The following is a 19,807-nucleotide window of genomic DNA, read 5'->3' on the forward strand; positions in this document are numbered from 1 at the left end:
ATCACTGTTCTGTGACATGGAGTAGCTGTCAGGTGAATAACAAACTTTCACTGTGTTCATGGCTTTCATGCAGAGAGGGTTCAGCCCTGCTTGTATTCCCACCTTGACTTCACCTGTGCTAAATCACCTGCTGAGAGTATTATTTTTATAAGCCATAAACACAAGACTAATTTGTACAGTAATTCTGCAGAATGGATTTTCTTTGTCATAGTACTGTGTCTCATCTGTTAAGAAGGATAGCACCTTAGTTACTGCTGTAGTCCTCTTCTTTGTCTTAGCGTGCTTCTGCTGAAGTCTGCAGAAACACTCCTATTTCCTTTAGTGGGAGGAGAGTTTTGTCAGCACTTTGCGAAAACCATATGCTGACTGCACAACTAGCCATTAGCTTTAATCTGAAAGTATAAATTTTGTTTTAAAAAAATTCTAACTGCAGCAACATCCATTAAAATACTGCATTTAGTGCATACAGTCTCCATAAGCAGCATATAACATTTTTTTTTCTGCAACTACATTAAAAGGAACAATGGGTGACACTCCAGGAAGCAGCCTGAACCTGAGTTATAAAATAGATACAACTTATTACAATTCATATGCAGTTTCTGCATATAAGTAAGAAACCCAAAATTTCAGAGATACAACATTTGACAGAAATAATCATGCTATTATGGTCTTAAAAAACAAAGATCAAAAAACTCTTGTCTCTGGATCACCACACTTCAGATAGCAAAGTTCTGTTTTCTTGACATTTCTAATGATTTTAACAATAAATAAAGAACCTCTCTTAAATTTGGAAATATTTTTTTTCTGTTAGAGTTCACAGTCACAATCTAATATCAATCTTTACAGCAGCTATACCTCAAAATAAATTAGAGTGTTACAATTGATTGCATGGTTTGTAGCATAAATTTCACCTCTTAAATTCAAGACTACAGGGACCTTATTGCTATGGTGCACTGAAACCTACATGGAAAATAATTTCATCAACAACAACCTATAATTCCCCACTTTCATTATTGTTAAACCCATCAGCAGAAAAAAAATCTTGTTGAGATCCCCAAATGCTTTGGAGAAACTGGAGGATGAAAATCTGTGATCCTACATATAGACATTCCAAAATACAATCTATCACATACAGTTAATTAAAAGTTTTTCTAGAAAGTAAATGGAAGAACTCTATTGAGCACGATGTACCGCAATAAAAATACATAATCAATAAACAATAGACACACCCAGTCACAGTTGGAAGAACATCTTTCACAAGAAACACTTTGTACTTGACATCTCAGTCCAGGATGTCTAAAGGAGTATCTACAGAATAAATTCAAAAGACAAGCCTGGGAATTAAATTTCATCACTCACTGGATATTAAAACCCATAGACTTCCAAGGAAATTCACAAATTTTTCCCAGGGGAGTGGAAATCTCTCCAGGTGTCACAAGACCTAGACATTTTATTGCTTGTTCCTACTAGTCTACTAGTGCTTTATTTATGTATTAGTTCTGATTAGCAAGTTCACATTTAATTTAGATATTTTATTCTTGAAGTCTGTTTATAAGATTTTCTTCTATGTAGAATTTGATATTTCTATTCCCAATATGAACCACTGACATGCAATGAAATGTTCCAGTTTTTCATCAAGTATATTGGTCCTGGAATAAAATATATTCTCTCTTTCTACAAGTTTTGCTAGGAAGTTCAGCAGACTCACCAATTTCAGATTCAAGCTGAGCAACAATAATCACTGGTCACATATTTGGCTGACATCCAGTTTGGATACTGCCTCTTTTAGGACTTCTAGAATCAAACAGAAAGTACTTGATTCCTCTTACAGGCTTAAACAGTGTTCTATTCAAAAATCTTAGATTTATTCCTTTTATTTTTTTATTTAAAATCTTTCTCTTGTCATTTTTGCTTTTCCCTTTTGTAGGGTGGAGAAGACATAAAATACACTTCTCAAAATGCTTGACTAAATTTTGAGAGCCGGTGTCTTGAGAAAGATTGCATGATACTGTTACTCAACAGAAAAGACAGAAGAGAGGGATTTTCCCTGTTTTGTACTTAGCTCTCCCTTCTGTTTCTGTGAGTTTGACACAAAGACCCTTTTCCTAATAATTACTTAAGCAATTTTACATTATTCTTAAGCAATTTTACATTATTCTAACCTCCTTTACAGCCCACATAGAGAAAACCACATCCTTCAGCAATTATGTTCTCCTATTATATTGTCTCAATGTCAGAAAAAGAGATCTTGCATCATTTTATTACATATAAGAAATTTTTATTAGGTGGACATTAACATGAAAAAAATGTTTCATAAAAGTAACTTCATAACATGAAACTGAAATCTCTGAAATCCATCAACAGATTCCACAAACATTGTCAGCATCTTGAAACACAGACAAGAATTCAGTAGGCCAAGATAGGAAAAGGAAGGAAGAAACACCAGCTTAATGACTTAACTTCTTTTCTTTGCAACTCATTGAGTACATTCATATCTAAAATGGTTTTGGAATATTAATGCAAGAGTCCAATACTCATCAAGCAGGGTCAAAGCCAACCCTTCATATGAGATTATAATCTTTAAGTAAATAATAATAATCAGATCTTCTGGGGTTTTTTGTGGTTACAACACAAATAACAATGGTTTCAGGTAATAAACATCACCCATAGATCAATGTCATTGAGGTATAATTTTGTACTTCAACACTTGCGACTGTCAGTGCTCTTTGCAATTGCAGTCCTGGTATTTACCCTCTGAAACAGACATGAGAACAAATTCAATCAAATACCAACTATCCTTTCCTCTACTCTTCTAAAAAGTCCCAAATATCCCAAATGTATATAGTTCTTGATTTCCCCATGGGTGCTTGACTAAGAAGAAGATATGAAGATTTATGATCTGCATTTTTTTACAGATAGTATCTCATCCCTGCTACTTCCAATATCTAGAAATAGATACCCTGTTTTACATAGGGCCATTCAAAACTTAATCAGGGTAAGTATATATAGGTGTGGTATATGACAGATGCACAGATGAAAGATAGTCAACAGATAATTTCTCTTTTTAATATTTTATCTCTTTTTTTTTGATAATGCAAATAATTGGGTCAGCTAAATCAAACTACATGCCTTCTCTAAGGCATATGATGTTGAGATATCTGAGTCCACCCTACATGGTTGGAAAACTTTGTGGCATTTTGTGTGTGTCATCTAAGAAATGTTTTTTTCTGAAGAAGAAATCAAGCTTTCAAGCATCAATTTTTCAAATTTAGTAGAGTTCTAACTGAGAAAGAATTTCGTCCTGAATGTTCAAGACAGATTGTGGTTAGGAGGGTAAGGTGGTGCTGCAAATATTCAGATGATTTATTATCATCTTCCTGAAATAGAGGAACAAATGGAATATAAGGAATGTTATCTCCATCTCATGCGCTAAGGAGCAGGCCCATATGATACACAGAAGCTTTATTAAAAATTCATTAGACTGTAAAGTCTCTCATTTTGTAATCAGAATTAAGTAGTTTTCTAGTGTCATTAGCTGGAAGTCAATTTAAACCACTATCAGCAGTTGCAACACACTCCAAAATACTGAATTGAATACAACAAATGTTTTCCACTTATTTTTTATTAGAAATATTAGAATTTTATATTATGAATCAAGCCTACGTGGTAGTGATATCTGTAAGAAATAAATTTCCCCTGACTTTATTTCGTAGTCACATTTGCATTGGTCAAAGAAGGTGAAGGAGTTTCAGAAACAGAAATCCGGTGTCATGTTTAGTTTCTGAGCCAATAGAATATTGATGTAAAGAAAAGCTCAAAAGATGTGCAGTTTTCTCCTATAGGATAGCCAGGTCCCTTGATAGTAACAACCAAGTGCAGTAAGCTACAGCAAAGAGATCCTAGAATAAAGAAATAGTAGCTTTCAGAAAAAAAAAAAAAAAGTCACAGAAACTTTTCAATATGAAAGTATTGTATTAGTTAGGAAGATAGTTGACACTGGTAGAAGCCATGGCTTCTCATATTACTGGTTGTCTTTGATTTGCTTCTGTACTGAGTTGCAGTGATCTTAAATAGATTTTTTTGTGTAGGCAAACATAGCTTTTTGTTTTACTTAAAAACATGCTTATACCTAAGTATTACTAAATTTACAAAATGCATAAGGAAAAATAGTTTTGTAATATAATTATTTCCGTTTGAGAAAAAATTGTGTTCTTCTAAATCAGCTTTTTTGAAAAGGATCTAATTTTCTGGGAAGAAGAAAATGGATACTTCCCTTTAAAGAAATTAATCTTTCTTAGGGAACTCATGCAAGTTATCAAACAAATTACTAGTAATTTTTAAAATTCCTTTAACTGATTGTGCATACATCTCAGTGGCATTAAATGAGCTCATATGTCAGGTACAACCTCTTGGCTTCTCATATGGCATATGCAGTTATTCATGTTTTCAAAAGAAATATCCCTCTTACATATACTATATTTTAACAAAATCCAAAGATATGATATTATATCTTTTAGAAACATTGATTCATAATTTTATTTAGATTCTCTCCTAAAATGTATATTGCCTAATTTCATTGTTTGGCTTTCACATTTACTCTAAAATAGCTTCCCTCAGCCTTAGTCTCCACTCTGTATTGTTGATGGACCTTACAAAGTAATGAATTATTCCATTTAAAAAGTATTCAGTCTTTTGCACTGAAAGGTAGCGAAGCTACTGATAGATTTTGCACACTGTGTTTCCTTGCATTTCAGAGACAAAAATCAAAACAATCTGAAAACATCCTGTTCAAGCTGGATGTGGACCAGTCTGTTTTGGAGAAAAATGTTGGATTTTTTTTATTTTTCAGATAAACAACAGGTATCAATGTACACTTTCATTTGATTTCAACTAAAGCAGTATTTCTCTTGAACATTAGCAATGAAATGTCACAGAGGACCTGGTACCAGATGTAATATTTGCTAATACTTTATAACAAATATTTAAGATGTGGGTAATGAAGGAGACCTTTGCATGAAAGGGCTCATATCTAACCTAGTCATCTGTTGTAATAGGTTTGCAAAAGAATTTATCATGTAAACTGGATTTGGAGGATCTGCTGGCATGTACAAAAAAAATGTTTGGGAAGAGTGTACATGAGGAAGAGGAAAGGGCAGACAAACAGAGGCAGAGTTACTGCTTCAGAACTCTGTGCTGCCACCAATCTGTTTTCTGTTGCGCCCAGGACGTGGACAAATCCTCATGTGAGCCTAGCTTGTTCTGGATCAGCAAGGGTATTCACTGCCAGTTCTTCAACAGGTGGCAGAGTTGCTGAAGTTGTGGTTGGGTGCCCATATATCCATGTGGGTAACTAACATGTGAGCTATGGCTTTTCTGAGGAAGCAATACCTTTTCCCTCTCCCTAGATAAAAATTGTCACCTCAAAGCCCAGGTTTGGGAAGCTATGAGCTTTAATGCCAAGTCTTTTGCCATGTTTCCATATAATTCTTTATACCCACATACACTGGTAGGATCATAATCCAGATACAGAGTTTAAAACATTTTCAGAAAATTCACTCATTTTAGTATTGAATCAAAAGGTACATTGGACAGATCATTTTGAAGAATTTAATCCCATCTGTAACTCAGTCTGGTATGGTGATATATTTCAGTAAGCTGAGTGGGGCTAGTCAATACCTCTTCATGCAAGTTCCACTCCCATGTGTATTTTCTGTTTATGTAAAAATCTTGTTTCTACTCTCTGTCACTGTCATTTGACTTTTAAATTTCATTCTTTAATATTTTAAATTGAAAAATACCAGACAAGATGCTGACCCCAGACTTCACTGATGGCACTATATCACTCATTTCACAGATGGGATCTAGAGCAGTAATCAATATGCAGAGATACAATTGTTCTAAAGATGCTAGAGCATAATGCTAACTTTATATAAACATCTGAAAGATTTCAATTCTGGGATGCTTCACATGGAGACAAAAAACAATCTTAGTGAGAGATAATGTGCTGTTTTAGAAAATCTGTTCGTTATAGACATATGGCCCTAAACATCCATGCTTTGATTTAGGCAAATTTAAATACAGTAATTTCACGACCATAAGGCGCACCGGACTATAAGGTGCACCCCCTGGGAGTCAGCAAATTTTGCAACTTTGCAGATCAGATAAGGCACATAGGACTATAAGGCGCACCTTTTTTCTTTTTTTTCAGCGAGGCTCCGCCCCCAGCTCCCCCCACGCAGTTGCTGGCTGAGGCCCCGCCCCAACCTGGCAGCCATGGGCCCCTGGACCCACCTGTATCTGCCGCTCCGTGCGGCGTCCCTGGGGCCGGAAAATGCCCGCTGCCACTCTGTGCGGTGTCCCTGGGGCCCCGCTGCTCCGGGAGTTCCCTGGTGCTCCAGGTGTCCCAATGCTGATGGGCTCGCCCTGCGCCGCCACTGCCCCGATTCCAGCAGCTTTCCCACCCTGCGCAGCGGCCACCCTGATGCTGGCAGCACCCCCCGCCGCGGAGCCCCTCTCCCCTCACATCCTGATGCTGCTGCGGGGCCACTCCCCACTCACAGCCAGGCACAGCCCCGCAGGGCCACTCCCTCCTCACAGCCAGGCACAGCCCCGCGGGACCCCTCTCCCCTCACAGCCCAGCCCTGCTGAGGGGCCACTCCCCCTCGCAGCTCGCACTTCCAGGTTGGCAAATTTTGCCACTTTGTCCATCAGATAAGGCGCACCGGACTATAAGGCGCACTTCCGGTTTCAGGGAAAAATTTTAGTCAAAAGGGAGCGCCTTATAGTCGTGAAATTACTGTAATTTTTAACCTATTTGCACTATTCCATTACTGTTTTTTTATGGGATTATCTCTGCTACTTTTCTTCTAATCTTATGGTTATAGAGTTAACACGATTTAATGAAACCAATGAGTACAAATTTCTCTATGCATTTCTTATATATAAATTGTATTCCTATGCAGCTCCTTGAGTAAAAAGCTGTAAATTTACTGAAAAAAAACAATAAGTATGTTTTTGGTATTTATAAGTCTTACTTCAAGTAACTAAATCATAACAATATAAATACTTTTTAATATGACTGATTTGGTTTGATGTGGATTGCAAAAACAAATGCATCTCAAAGCCCATTAAAGAAGAGAACAACCTATTCTTGTTCCCTCTTGATGGGATTATCCAGCCATAAAAGATGAATTTCTGTGGTTTAACATTTCGTTCCACCGATTATTACCAGCACAGTGAAGTGGTAAATACAAATGCTAATTTCAACATACTTTCAAAGCAAATTTTTAAAGTTTGATAGGCTCTCATGGTATTTTAAATTAAAATTCAAGGTACTGTAAAATCCATTTTGTTTACAAACAAAAAGCCAGTAATACAAATGCAAAAGATGCTGAAATGTAAAGCCCATCAAACAACACTAAGAGTAAAAAACTGATGGAGAGTTAATACAGAGACAACACCAACCAAAGCAGTGATCAGGAAGTGTGAAACGAATATGACAGTCAAAAATCTCACTAGTGTTGTGGGAAAGAAACCATCCTTTGAAACAAGCAACAATAATAATATTCACTTTAGAAGGCTATGTTTTAAGACAGAGAATATAACAGAATATTAACGATTAGTATTTTTGTCTTCCATTTCTAGATACTAACTTCTTTTCTCACTCTATATTCAATTTTCCTTTGGATTAGAATTTAGTCTAGATATTTTTCTTATTCTAAAACTTAGAAAAAGATCATATATGACAAATTTAGATCTAACTGACAAATTTAGAAAGTTCCAAAAGCCCTGCAACCTTTATTAATTGTGGTTTTGAGTTTCTTTTTATTTATATACAATTTTTTTGCTTTTCCAGTCAGTTTTGTTCTCTTCTTTGCCCTTTTTTACCATGGGTTTTGCATGTGTTTGTATGAAAAAAAATAGTTTTATACACTATTATACTATGGTATAATAAAGTATATATAGTATATGTATATTACTATATGTAACTTCATACCATATATACAATTTATAAAGCTATTAAAAAGCACATCCACAACTCATTTTAGTGGAAGGCATTTATTCAGGGAAATTCACTTTGCATTTTGGAAAATATGATCAGATGTTGAAGATATTGAGATCAGGAATTTTTTGATTTCTTGCCAGTATCAAAAAAAAAATAGCAAAGGAATGAGTGTTAAGTTTCTGTAAAATGTAGTCTTTTACCATTTTGGTAGATATGATGATCAACAACATCAGAGATTGCAAATCACTGTTATCCAACACCTTGTGGAAAGTTTTCTTTCCTCCTGCAAATTTTGCTGTAGTGCTGGAGATATAAACAAGTGGAAAAATGGGCGATACAGAAGTGCTGTCCTTTGAGAAATGCCTACCACCTTTTATTCACTCACTTTTGTGAGGGTATTTTTGTATGCCTGTTTCTGGACAGCTGCCTAACTCAGGTTAAAGATTTTTTGGTTTTTCTTTTTTTGCTTTTGTCTTTCTTTGAAGTATATACTTATGGGTCAAAGCAAAGGTTTCCTTTACAGGGAAAAATTCTAGTACCACTGAACACATGAAAAATATGAAGGAATCTATCTTTTCACAGGAAATCTTCCATCTCATTTTTTCCCCCATACGTCTCACATCTGCTTTTCTTTATACAATTTCATTAATGCGACAGGTATCCTCAACTGCCAGTGAAGTAAGCAGTGTATGAAGATAGGTTTTGGGAAAAGAACCTTTTGCAGCAGTGTGATGCTGGCAGTATCTGGGCTGCATTGGGATCTGCCTGCCTACCCATTGCTCAGAGGAGAGAAGCTACTATCCAAGAATCAGAGGCACATAGCAATATCCATGAGAGTGAAGGGGTTACACATTCTTTATTCCAGAGGAATAGCCAGCAAAGCTCAGAGGATTTCCAGCTGTGTCCTGTCTAGAATAACAGAGAGTTTGAGCTTTACAAAGCACATTTGATTTTGCTCATTGATTTTCATGTGTATTTTAGCATAAAAAACGTTCACAAACTCCAGTATTTACAAAATGTGAAAATTAAAAGGTGGTGGAAGTGATGACATTGCTTTTGAATCTGAGTGAAATCTTACCAGTTTTTCCTTGGCAGGGCAAAAACACGTGTGAACAGCAGCCTATTCACTACTTAAGTGACATTTAGTTTAAGCCCTCAGTGAATTTTACTAATACAGAAACCTAAGGTCAGCCATTCCATTTTCCCCGGGAAGTAAAATTAACATATGCAGCTTTTTCTCCCGTTGCCAGTGATTTCCACCCCCTGTGAATTCCCATCAGCTGCACTGACAATAACACTGCAAAAATGAAGGAGGAACTTTAAATAATATGAATTTGCCATGCAATTCTTAAGGGAGAAGGAGTGGCAGGATTCAGAGGCCACTTATGTCAGTCTTGCTACCAGGGGAAATAACACGGAGCAATATTCCTGTGCCTATGGTGTGTGAAAAGTAAATCTCAACACCTGTTAAGATTTTGAAAGAAGCTTCGAAGAATGTAGAACAAATCACATATCTCCTTTAGATTTGGCCTTTCACCCGTGTGGAAGATGCTCAGTTCTAAGTGCAACAGGCAGTTCAAGTGGAAAAACAAACCCTGTAGCTAGATAGCTTCAAGAGTTTGAAGGATTACAGTTAATTTAAGAAAAATTGACACGCTGTTAAAATAGTGGACTGACATCTGCAACACTCCAATCATTATTAAAGATACTGCAGGCATGATGGTACACTGGAACAGATATGCTAACCGAATCAGCCAAATCTCATTATAAATCAGTCTTTCAATCATATACAGTCAACACTAACAGAAGCCAGCATTCTTTATATACTGGATACACCTATAGTTTTTAATTTCCAGTGGCATAAATCTGGCAGTTGTCACTAGGTGCAAAATGAAAGCAAAAATTATTTAAGTAAGTGCCTTTGAAAAGTACAAGATTTTTTTTTCTTCTTTCTCTGTATGTATTCCCTGTGACATGAGCTTCACCTTATTCCCTTCAGCCTTGTCAGTTTTCATCACTGTTAAATCTCAGCAGAAACTATGGATTTAACCAAACCAAAACAATTTCTTCAGTTGGAAAAAACCTGTGCTTTTTCCAGGAGGTCTTTGATTTAAAAGAGTTTGCAAACATTTAAAAATAAATTGTGTAATATCCTTATTGAATAACACTTCAATATAGTGTTACAAATTAATGTGGAGTTCCAGAAACACTCACCTTAATGCAAAACGAGTTCATAACAATTACCATTATTACCATAAATACCAAAGGAATTAATAATGATTAGGGTGATATTTTAAAGCATTCTTCATTATCATGTGCATTGTTTGTAAAATTCCAGGATGATGATAATTACTGAAAAACTTCTCTTTGGGCAAGGTTCTCTTCCCAATGGAAGGATAGCCCAAAGCTAAATGCTTCTGAAGTCCCCCTGAAATCCTCAAAATTGGAATTAGAATGCTTTGCACATACATTAGATTGGAGATTGTTTTCCCTATAGTGTAAATTTCAACAGTAGGTTTCATGTAAGTAAGAAACCCTAAGTAACAGGCATTCAAGACAAACTTCATTTGTTCCCAAATCTCTGGATGGCAACTAGCATAGTTCTGTGCATGTTGTTCCTAGATTTGTGATTGGTGAAGAAAACTCAAGGAGGCCTTAGTGAATTCTATGTAATTCTGTGTTTACTTGTTCAGTAATTTTAAAAAAGAGTCAGGCTGCGTAGCAGAGAACCCTTTCAGCTGAAAACCCATTGGAATTTTTAATTTTTCATAAGAATGAGATGTATAATACTATCATATTCAACCTTCTTCAGAGGAACATTTTGAGAGACAAAAAATTATTCAAATTATGTCTCTTCAGTATGTTAATGTTGGCAGCATGGGCTGCCTTTAGACCCCTTATGTTGGTCTACCTTTGATTTTAGACATGCATAGCTTAGGAAAGATAAGGGAAAAGTGGCTTATAGAATTACTCCTGATTTCTTCTCCCACAGTGACTTTCAGGCATAAAAGGTGATGCCTTGGGTTTTAGCTTTTGTATTTTTCTGACTCTCTGCTGCTTGGTGGGTAAACCTCAAACTTCATGTTAGGTGTTATTAAGTTCTCTTCACACGTTAGTTAGACAAAACAATCCCTTCCCAACCAGAGAATCAAGGACACCCGTTACCCAAAGAGCATAAACAACGGAGAGGGAAAGGGGGCAAGCAGGAGGCTGAGACTTCATAGCCTGGGGCTGTGGTTGGTCAATTGACCCCAACATGTAGATGAAACAGAACTTACAAAAGTGTAAAAACTCATGGTCGGGATCCATCTTGGATTCAGCCTGGGTGCAGCCCTGGCCAGGCTCTTGTACTGCCCAAGGTGTATCCTTTTAAGGCCTTTCAATAAATACCTATTTTATGTCTTTTAACTTCGTCAAGTCTCTGTTCCAGATCAACCTTTCTAGGCATCAAAGGTAACAAAATCATAGACATGGAAGAGAAAGTGTTATAAGAATGATTTACATCAAGATAAACCTGCTTCTTTGGACAGTCCAAATCTTTCAATTTATAGAACAGCCTAGAAAAAGAAGCCAGTTATGACATTCTATTCTTAGTTTCAGTAGATTTACACTTCTTTCCATTACCCATCTTATTTCCAGTGCATGAAATGGGGATGCCAATGCAGATCCCACTTCTTATCCCGTCATGGTTCTATTCTCATGTCCTTGATGAGCTGACACTGCTTAAAAGTTATCAAACGACAACAACAACAAAAGAAAAGATAAAAAATTATCAAGTCCCAGCATATTGGCTCCCTACTTGAATAAATGATGCAACCATTGGACCTCAAAGGCTGGCATGAGGAGATGGGAGGGAATGCATAGCTGGGGAGAAGTGGGAACTAAGAGCTCACTAGATTCCCTCTAAAAATTTTCTGAGGATATAAAAAATTCACAAGCAAAGCAAAAGTTATCAAAATTATTAATCCATATCAGTCCATTCCTATGGAAAATTCAGACGCCTAAAGTGGCACTTTTTATATAACAGTCTTTGTAGAAGCTTTAAAAGCCTCAACTCTCAGTTAAGGGGTTACTTTTTTGTCCTTTAACTTCCACTTTTACATTTTATCTCTAGTAAGAAATATTTGAAAACTCTAGACTTAAAATTTCCAAAGTGCTTAAATCATAAATGTTTAAGTCATTGCTGAAAACAAAATTTTCCTTCTAACCTACATACAAGGTTTTAGAAATTCAGTGCTAGATGATCTGCTGACATTTAACTTGGAGATGAAATTTACTTTGTACAGAGTTCATGCACAAGTATCATAAGCTTAGAGGTAGTTGATAATTTTGTGTGAAAATCAATTTCTGGTAGGAAAAATCTTTTTATTTTCCCTAAGGAAATGTTTTTATGGTCGTAAGACTGAAATTAATAGCTTCCTGGTTGCTGACCTAGAAGACTGCTATCAGTTTCAATTTTTACATGAATGGTCCAAGTTCCTGGACCATTTGCTACTTTCAGCAGGGACAGGCATCTGTGGCTTTTTTGGCAGTGAGGTTGAAAGGATGAAAGACTCTTATCAATTTTTCTTAGCGAGAAAGCAAACTTCACAAGAGTCTTCAATCTGTTACTCAAAACAATGAAAAATTCCTTTTCTTTTTCTCAGGAATATTTAATTTTTCTGGAGAATCGATAGTTTTTTTTAAACTTTTGCCTTCTTTCAACAGAATATATTTAAACATAGGACTCAGGCCTTTTAGCTGCTGGTGATATGCACCTGAGGGCAGATACACAGGCAGGGTACACTTCCAGCATGCTGTGGTGACAGGCACCACATGATGGTTGGGCATCATCATGGTTAGCACAGATAGGGAGCAGGATTTTACCAATGGTTATAGCTGAGAATGAGCATTCCTCACTCTGCCCAAAGTTAGAGCCGCCTCTGTCCACAGGGAAGTGTATTTCTATAAATCTAAAGCAGCTTTCTTTACAGTGCTTGAGGCCCTGAGCTGTGACAGCACAATTCAACATGTGGTGGTTTAAGTGTGTGTTTCTTAAATGTAAACACAAATTCACAAAGTCCAGAGCTGCTGAGAGGCAATAGTGATATAGGGATCCTTTCCACATTGCAATCTCTTTCTATTATTGGAATTTTTTTACTTGTTTGGCATTATTGGCCATCCCCCAGAAAGTGCAAAAGGGGTCATAGGTGAGGAAAGTAATTAGTGACTGAATGATGTTTGAAATCCTTGGTTGGGCAGCAATAAAACCAAGAAGTTTGGAAGAAAGACAAACTATTAGAAAAGTACAAGCCAGAGATGTTTAAAAATTCTTTTCAGAAAAACTAAAGGGAAGAGGTGTAAAGATCTTGATATTATTGTGATTGGTGCAAGGTAAATTCATGGTACATTGAGAGTTCACCACTGATTGTATTTTGGCAATACTTCTTGGTAAGTCATAAAGAATTAGTTGAATTGCAAAATGCTTCTGTTTCTCCATCTGATATAAATATTGTATTAATTAAATCTATTAAGAACACTGAAATGAGATTTCATTAACTAATATCTCCTATTAGGATAATTATGACTAATTACAGTTATTAGACTAATGGTTTTAATCCTCAAGCACAATGTGTTACAGAAGGTTAAGAGGCCTAAGATAAATTGAAAATCAAAAGTGTGATCAAACTCTTTTTTAATATTTTATACAGCTACCATCCTATAACGGTAACTATGACAGCAACAGTTTCACTTTTTTCAACTCACCTCTTGCTGGGAAGGAAGATAATTTTTTATGATTTGCTAGTGATTTTACGTTTCCAACAGGAAGTGTCCTGATTTCTAGGCTGTAGGTGCTAATCAGTATGAAAAATTAACCTCTTACATGTTCTCATTAAAGAAAACTGCATAATTTTATTAAAGTTTTCTGCAGGGAAGGATGTCATCTTAAGAGGGCAAAATTCCACTCATATTAAAATGTAGTTTTTATGTAGCTGCACAGAACTATTATTTTGTATGTATTTGCTGATAACTTCTCTAGAGAGATATGTACTATTTAAAAGTTTATGTTAGTAACTCAATATCCACTAGCACATGGGTAAAAAATGTGCAATATATAACCCTTGAGTCCTTCTTTGGGGGAAAGCCAAAATCTTTCCAGACAATAAAAAACCCTGTGTAACACAACAGAGACTTTTTCCTCCTTTGGGGCTCTACAAATGGGTTAAGTTTCTTAGGGTTTGAACTAGGAAACTCAACAAGGTTTTACATGAAGTAGATGTGTCATGTAACTAGAGCATGATTGGGATTACCAACTACCTTTTAAGAAAACACACACATAAAAACAGCTGAGCTGTACTCAGCTCTTGAATGGATAGTCATAAGGGACTATCTGTATCCAGAAGATTTACCAGTTTTGGATCTTGGGTAGATAGAAATTACCTAGTACCAGGATAAAGAAAGAGACTCCAAACCATATCTAATCTGGGAAACCCAGTTTACCTAAAGTTAGAAATTTGCATCTAAAACTTACTATTATATCTCTTAGACGACAAGCATAAGAGAGGAATCCAAAGCAGGATATCTAAAATGTGTAGGAAAAGACACACTTTGAGATAAGTACTGTAAAGGGCGATTCATCTGCCTTTTTGTGCCCATGCAGAACAGCAGAACAGGGAGCAGATAGGAATATCTGCTACAGTGCCTGTGGAACTGGGTCAGTGTATCTTGTAGAAGATTATATCATTATTAAAAAGCTTAAACCTTTCCATGTCAGAGACGGTGTTGTCATTTCAACTACTGTTTCTGAAGATTTCAACATCACATTCTGAAGATTTGGAACATAGTGAGAATGCTAGTTTGAACAATATCTTAACTATAGAGTCAAATGCATTTTTAAGTTATCAGTGACATTTTAATGATTAAAATGGGGTTTTTTTTATAACCTTTTTTTTCATGTTGCAAGATAAAGTCCTTATAATACACTCATGCTAAAAATATAGTGGAAAATATTTCAGTTATTTGAGTGAAAGAGCTAGTTTCTTATAATAATTGACCTTGCTTCTCTGGAGGTTGGCTCTGGCAAATCTTTATTGATCTCTCTGTACAGTTCATTCAATAAACTTAGATCTCCATTTGTTTGTTTGCTTGTCTTTTATATTGTAACATCAGGATTTCTTCTTTTACCTTGTTATCTCTTAAATGCAACTTTTATAACAGTACTTGTTATTTCTTTCAGTGGATTCTGTGATAACATTCCAATTCTACCTAAGTTTCCATGTCTCATTCCTGTGTAATTTCCTAATATGCAGTATGTGTTTCTCTTATCATAACAACTACACACACTTGCCAAATCCTCTGCTTGGAGGTCTGGAAGGGAAATTGCATATGTTACTAATCAGGAGTAGGCATGCTCTTTCATGGCTGGTTTCCTTTAAGGCACAGCTATTAGAGTTCAGAGTGTTCTTATCTCTCATCAATAAAGCAGAGTTTCTGCCTGGGATAAATGACACAGAGGCAGGGAACACAGAAGGTGACATGCTGAATCAGACTGATGGTCAGATATGGTGTGTTGTGATGCTGAAGAATTCAGAATTAGATATGAGATCTCTGTAATGAAAGGGACTTCTCTTCCTAACCCCAGGCAAACACTGTTAGGACTTGTGTTGTAAAGCATGAAGAATGACATCACTAGCATGGCAAAGCAGTTGTGATTCCTTTTGTTTGGAATTCCTATTTCTGGTTCTTTCCTGAACCCTGATGTGTTATGCCTCAGCTGTATTTCATGACAGCTACTTTAGCAGTAATGATGTGCTCATAAAAATTGCACAAGCACAAAACTAAGAATGCTCAAAACTAGAAATTAAGAACTATCACTAAGAAGTTGTTCATACTAGGCACACTTTCTGCTCTTTCCTATTATGTATTTTAATATTTTATGCTCAGTAATGTTATAACTTAACCCAGCAGGTAGCTAAACACCACCATCCTCTTGTTCCATCCTCTCACTCAGAGGGATTAGTAAGAAATGATAAATAATGATAAAAATATTATAATAATTATAAATTATAATAATGTCTGGATTATAGAAAATGTTGCACATTGCAATTGCTCACCATTTGCCCACCAATGCCCAGACAGTTCTCAAACAGCGGTCCATGACCAGCTTTTCCCATAGTTTATACCCTGAGCTTGACACCACATAGTATGGAATAACCCTTTGGCCAGTTGGGGTCATCTGTCCTGCTTTTCTCTCTTCCCAGCTTGTGCTTTGAAGCTGCTTGCTGATTGGATGGTGTTGAAAGCTGAAAAGTCTTTGACCTAGTGCAAGCACTGCTTGACAACTAGAACATTAGTGTGTTATTGACATTACTCATATTGTAAATCCAAAACACAGCACTCTACCAGCCAGTAGGAAGAAAATTAATTCTCTCCCAGCCAAAAACAGGGCAATACCCACTCCTTATTCTATACTGTTTATATCATGCCCAGGACTCAATTTTTTCAAGACATCCTTCCTGTCTCCATGCACACATAGATATCATTCCCTAAATCTATGAGCCATTTCTTGTAAATATCCATTGGTTTTGATTTATAATATGACTTTGAATTCCACATGTCACTGTAGTTTTTTGAGGCAGGAAAAGTGGACTGGTGTGTTTAACTGTTGCTTACTGAAGCCAGTTCTGATTGGGTGGGGTCCCTAACCAGGCAGCCTGTGTATCTTAATGTGTATCCTAATGTTTGAACATCCCAGCACAAGCACACATTGCTGTCTGTGTAGTCTTTAACAGACCATTGTAACTCTTGCTTTTCCCAGAGGCTGGTGCATGATAAGCTCTGTGATATACCCACTCAGTGCCATGCTCTTTGGCCCAGGTGTCTATGAGGTTGTTTCACAAATGAATCCTGTTGTATGACTCCTGTTTCCAGAAGAACTCCTTTTCAAAGGCCAGGATTGTATTCCAGGCATGGGGAGTGAGATATGTTTCCAACCATCTGGTGTTCACTTCCACCATTGTAAGCATAAGGTGCTGGCCTAGGCAGGTTCGTGGGAGTGTGATATAATCAACCTGCCAGGCCTCCCCATTTATATTTCAGCCATCCTCCTCCACACCAGAGAGACCTAAGTGCTTGGCATGCTCGATTGCAATGCATGTTTCACATTTGTGGATAATCTGTGCAATAGTGTCCATGGCTGAATCCACACCTTGATCATGAGCCTATCTCATATTGCATCTCCTCTTTGATGGTCTGAGGTGTCATGGGGCCCTCCAATTAATCTTTATGTTGCCAGTCCAGACACGTCTGTGTTACTTCAATACTAGTAGCCTGATCCACCTGTTCTTCAGTCCCCCCACTCTTGTGATATACTTTTAAAACCAGTTTCTACCTGAGCAACACCATGCAGTTCATGGTATAGTGGGGCCTCTTTAGAAAGCATCTTCTCCTTCTCTGGTGATACTTCAAAATCTTTGCCTTTTGGTCAGTCCGTGATCATTTCCAAAATTCCTGGGTGACTAGGTTTTCCTATTGGAGTCTATTGTGAGATCAGTGTGACATATTTACTCCATGTAGCATATGTTGCAAAATGAGAAGAAACTGTCCGTTTGATCAGCGACCACTCCAGCGTCAAGAAAAGCTGTGTTTCAGTACCATGAAATTCTGATGCAGCTCAAACCCCTGATCAAATCCCTTCATACACTGCCAATCTTTCTTTTTCAGTTGGGGTATAATTGGTCTTGGATTTTTGTATTCTCAACTCCAATACTCTAAAGTACAACCCGAGTGACTTCTGCCAGAGATTCCAGGTAGGGCCATTTTCCATGTAGAGAACATTTTTAAAAATTTTTCCTGCCTGGACCAGTTGAGTATTTACAGTAATTTCACGATTATAAGCCGCACCATTTTGACTAAAATGTTGCTCCCAAACCGGAAATGCGGCTTACATTCAGGAGTGGCTTATATATGAACAAATTTTGGAAATTTCCCAACCCGGAAGTCTGAGCCTGCAACAGCCCCAAGCTGAGGTGGAGCCCACCCGGCCCCCGGCGGCAGGGCAGTGACAGCACAGCAGCAGAGCTGCCCGGCCCTGCGGGTCACGACAGTGGCACTGGCGGGGCATGCCCCTCTCCCTCCTCCTGGCAGCAGCAGCTGGGCACACCCCTCTCCCTCTTCCCAGCAGCACCGGCCAGGGACACTCCTCTCCCTCTTCTCAGCGGCAGTGGCCGGGCATGCCCCTCCCCTGCTTCCTGGTGGCAGTGGCAAGCGGGGCCGGGGCCACTCCCTGGTGGACGTCCTGAGCCGGGTTGAGCCAGTAAACCCTGTGATCCCGCGATTCTGTTACTAATTGGTGACTTTGTGAAAGTTGCACACGGATCCACGCTGCGAATGAAAGTGCGGCTAATAAGCCGGTGCGGCTTATTTAAGGACAAAGACCTAAACGTTGCCGACACCCGGACCTGTGGCTTATAATCAGGTGCGGCTTGTAATCGTGAAATTACTGTACTGCATTAAATGTTTCTTGACTAATTTTTTAAAAGCCTGTCATTATTTAAAACCTTATTTTAAACTGATCTTCTTCCAGATCACTTTTCAGAGAGTCAGTCAGTCTGTAGTTTGAAAAGTCCATTTTCTGAAACCCCTAATACCTAAGAAAACTTGTGTTTTATTTTGCCCGTTGGTAGAAAGGCCATTGTTGTTTTGTTGATTGCATCCATATTACTGTTTTATTCCTAAAAATGAGACTTCCTCTGTAGATCTCTTCATCTTTGTTTTATAGTAAAATGGGTGTTGAGGATTCTGGCTAGTTTTTTTTCTTTTTTCTTTCTTCTAAAAACTTATTCTGTGCTGTTGCCCTATATGATGATATCATCGATGTGTTGCAGATGTTCTGCTCTGCTGTGCTCCAGTGTAGTCTGAATCAATCCATGACAAATGTTCCATCTGTGTTTGTAATCCAAAGAACTTCACTCTACAAACTGTAAGCTTCATAGCCTGAGAGAAGATTAAAAGGTTTTGTTTTTTAAAAAGTACAGAAACAGTGTGGTGTGTTCAAATTCTACCATAAAAATGATATCTACTGTACTTTAAGGTTTCAAAGGACTTCAGTCATTGAAGCACATAGCCTTGCAAAGAATGTATGAGAGTTCAGCATTATTTACCATGTTCATCTTCTAAGAACTTGTACATCTTTTTCAAATTAATTTACCTTGTAATGGAGGATAACCATCAATGGTTAGCAGGCAATAGCATCATCACATGTAAAGACAGATGTCCAATGAAGACTGAGGGATTTGTTTTGGGGGTTTTTTGTTGCTTTTGTTTTGTTTTGTTTTGTTGAATTTAGTTTTGGGGTTTGGGCTTTTTTTTTTCTGTTTGATATTTTTGTTGATTTTTGTTTGTTTTTTTTTCCCCTAGCAATTTGGTATTTTCATTCATTCAAAGTCTACTATTCAGTTCTGGCAAGTTATTGTGATTTAAATCCTCACTTTGCTTTGGCATCAACTTCTTAATCTTTCATCTCAATTTTTGACAGTGCCTCATCTTCATTACTAGCCAAGAATAGCTTTAGGGCAGGTGTATATCTGCCAAGTCTGGTAAAGAGGGATGAAAAGAACTCATCTGCCTTTTCTGTAATATTCAGGAAGAAAAACTGGACTTCTTACTCCCTGGAAATCTAGTTTAAAATTGATTCCTTAATTGAAAGTTGATTTAAAAAAAACAACAGAGAGAACTTCTCAAGCTCAGATGTTTCCTTCCATGTTTTCAACATGCCGAAAATTCGTTTTCATTGCTGACCACAAAAGCAATCTGAATCTGACC

The sequence above is a fragment of the Catharus ustulatus genome, chromosome 5 (assembly GCF_009819885.2).
Source record: "Catharus ustulatus isolate bCatUst1 chromosome 5, bCatUst1.pri.v2, whole genome shotgun sequence".
Lineage (NCBI taxonomy): Eukaryota > Metazoa > Chordata > Aves > Passeriformes > Turdidae > Catharus > Catharus ustulatus.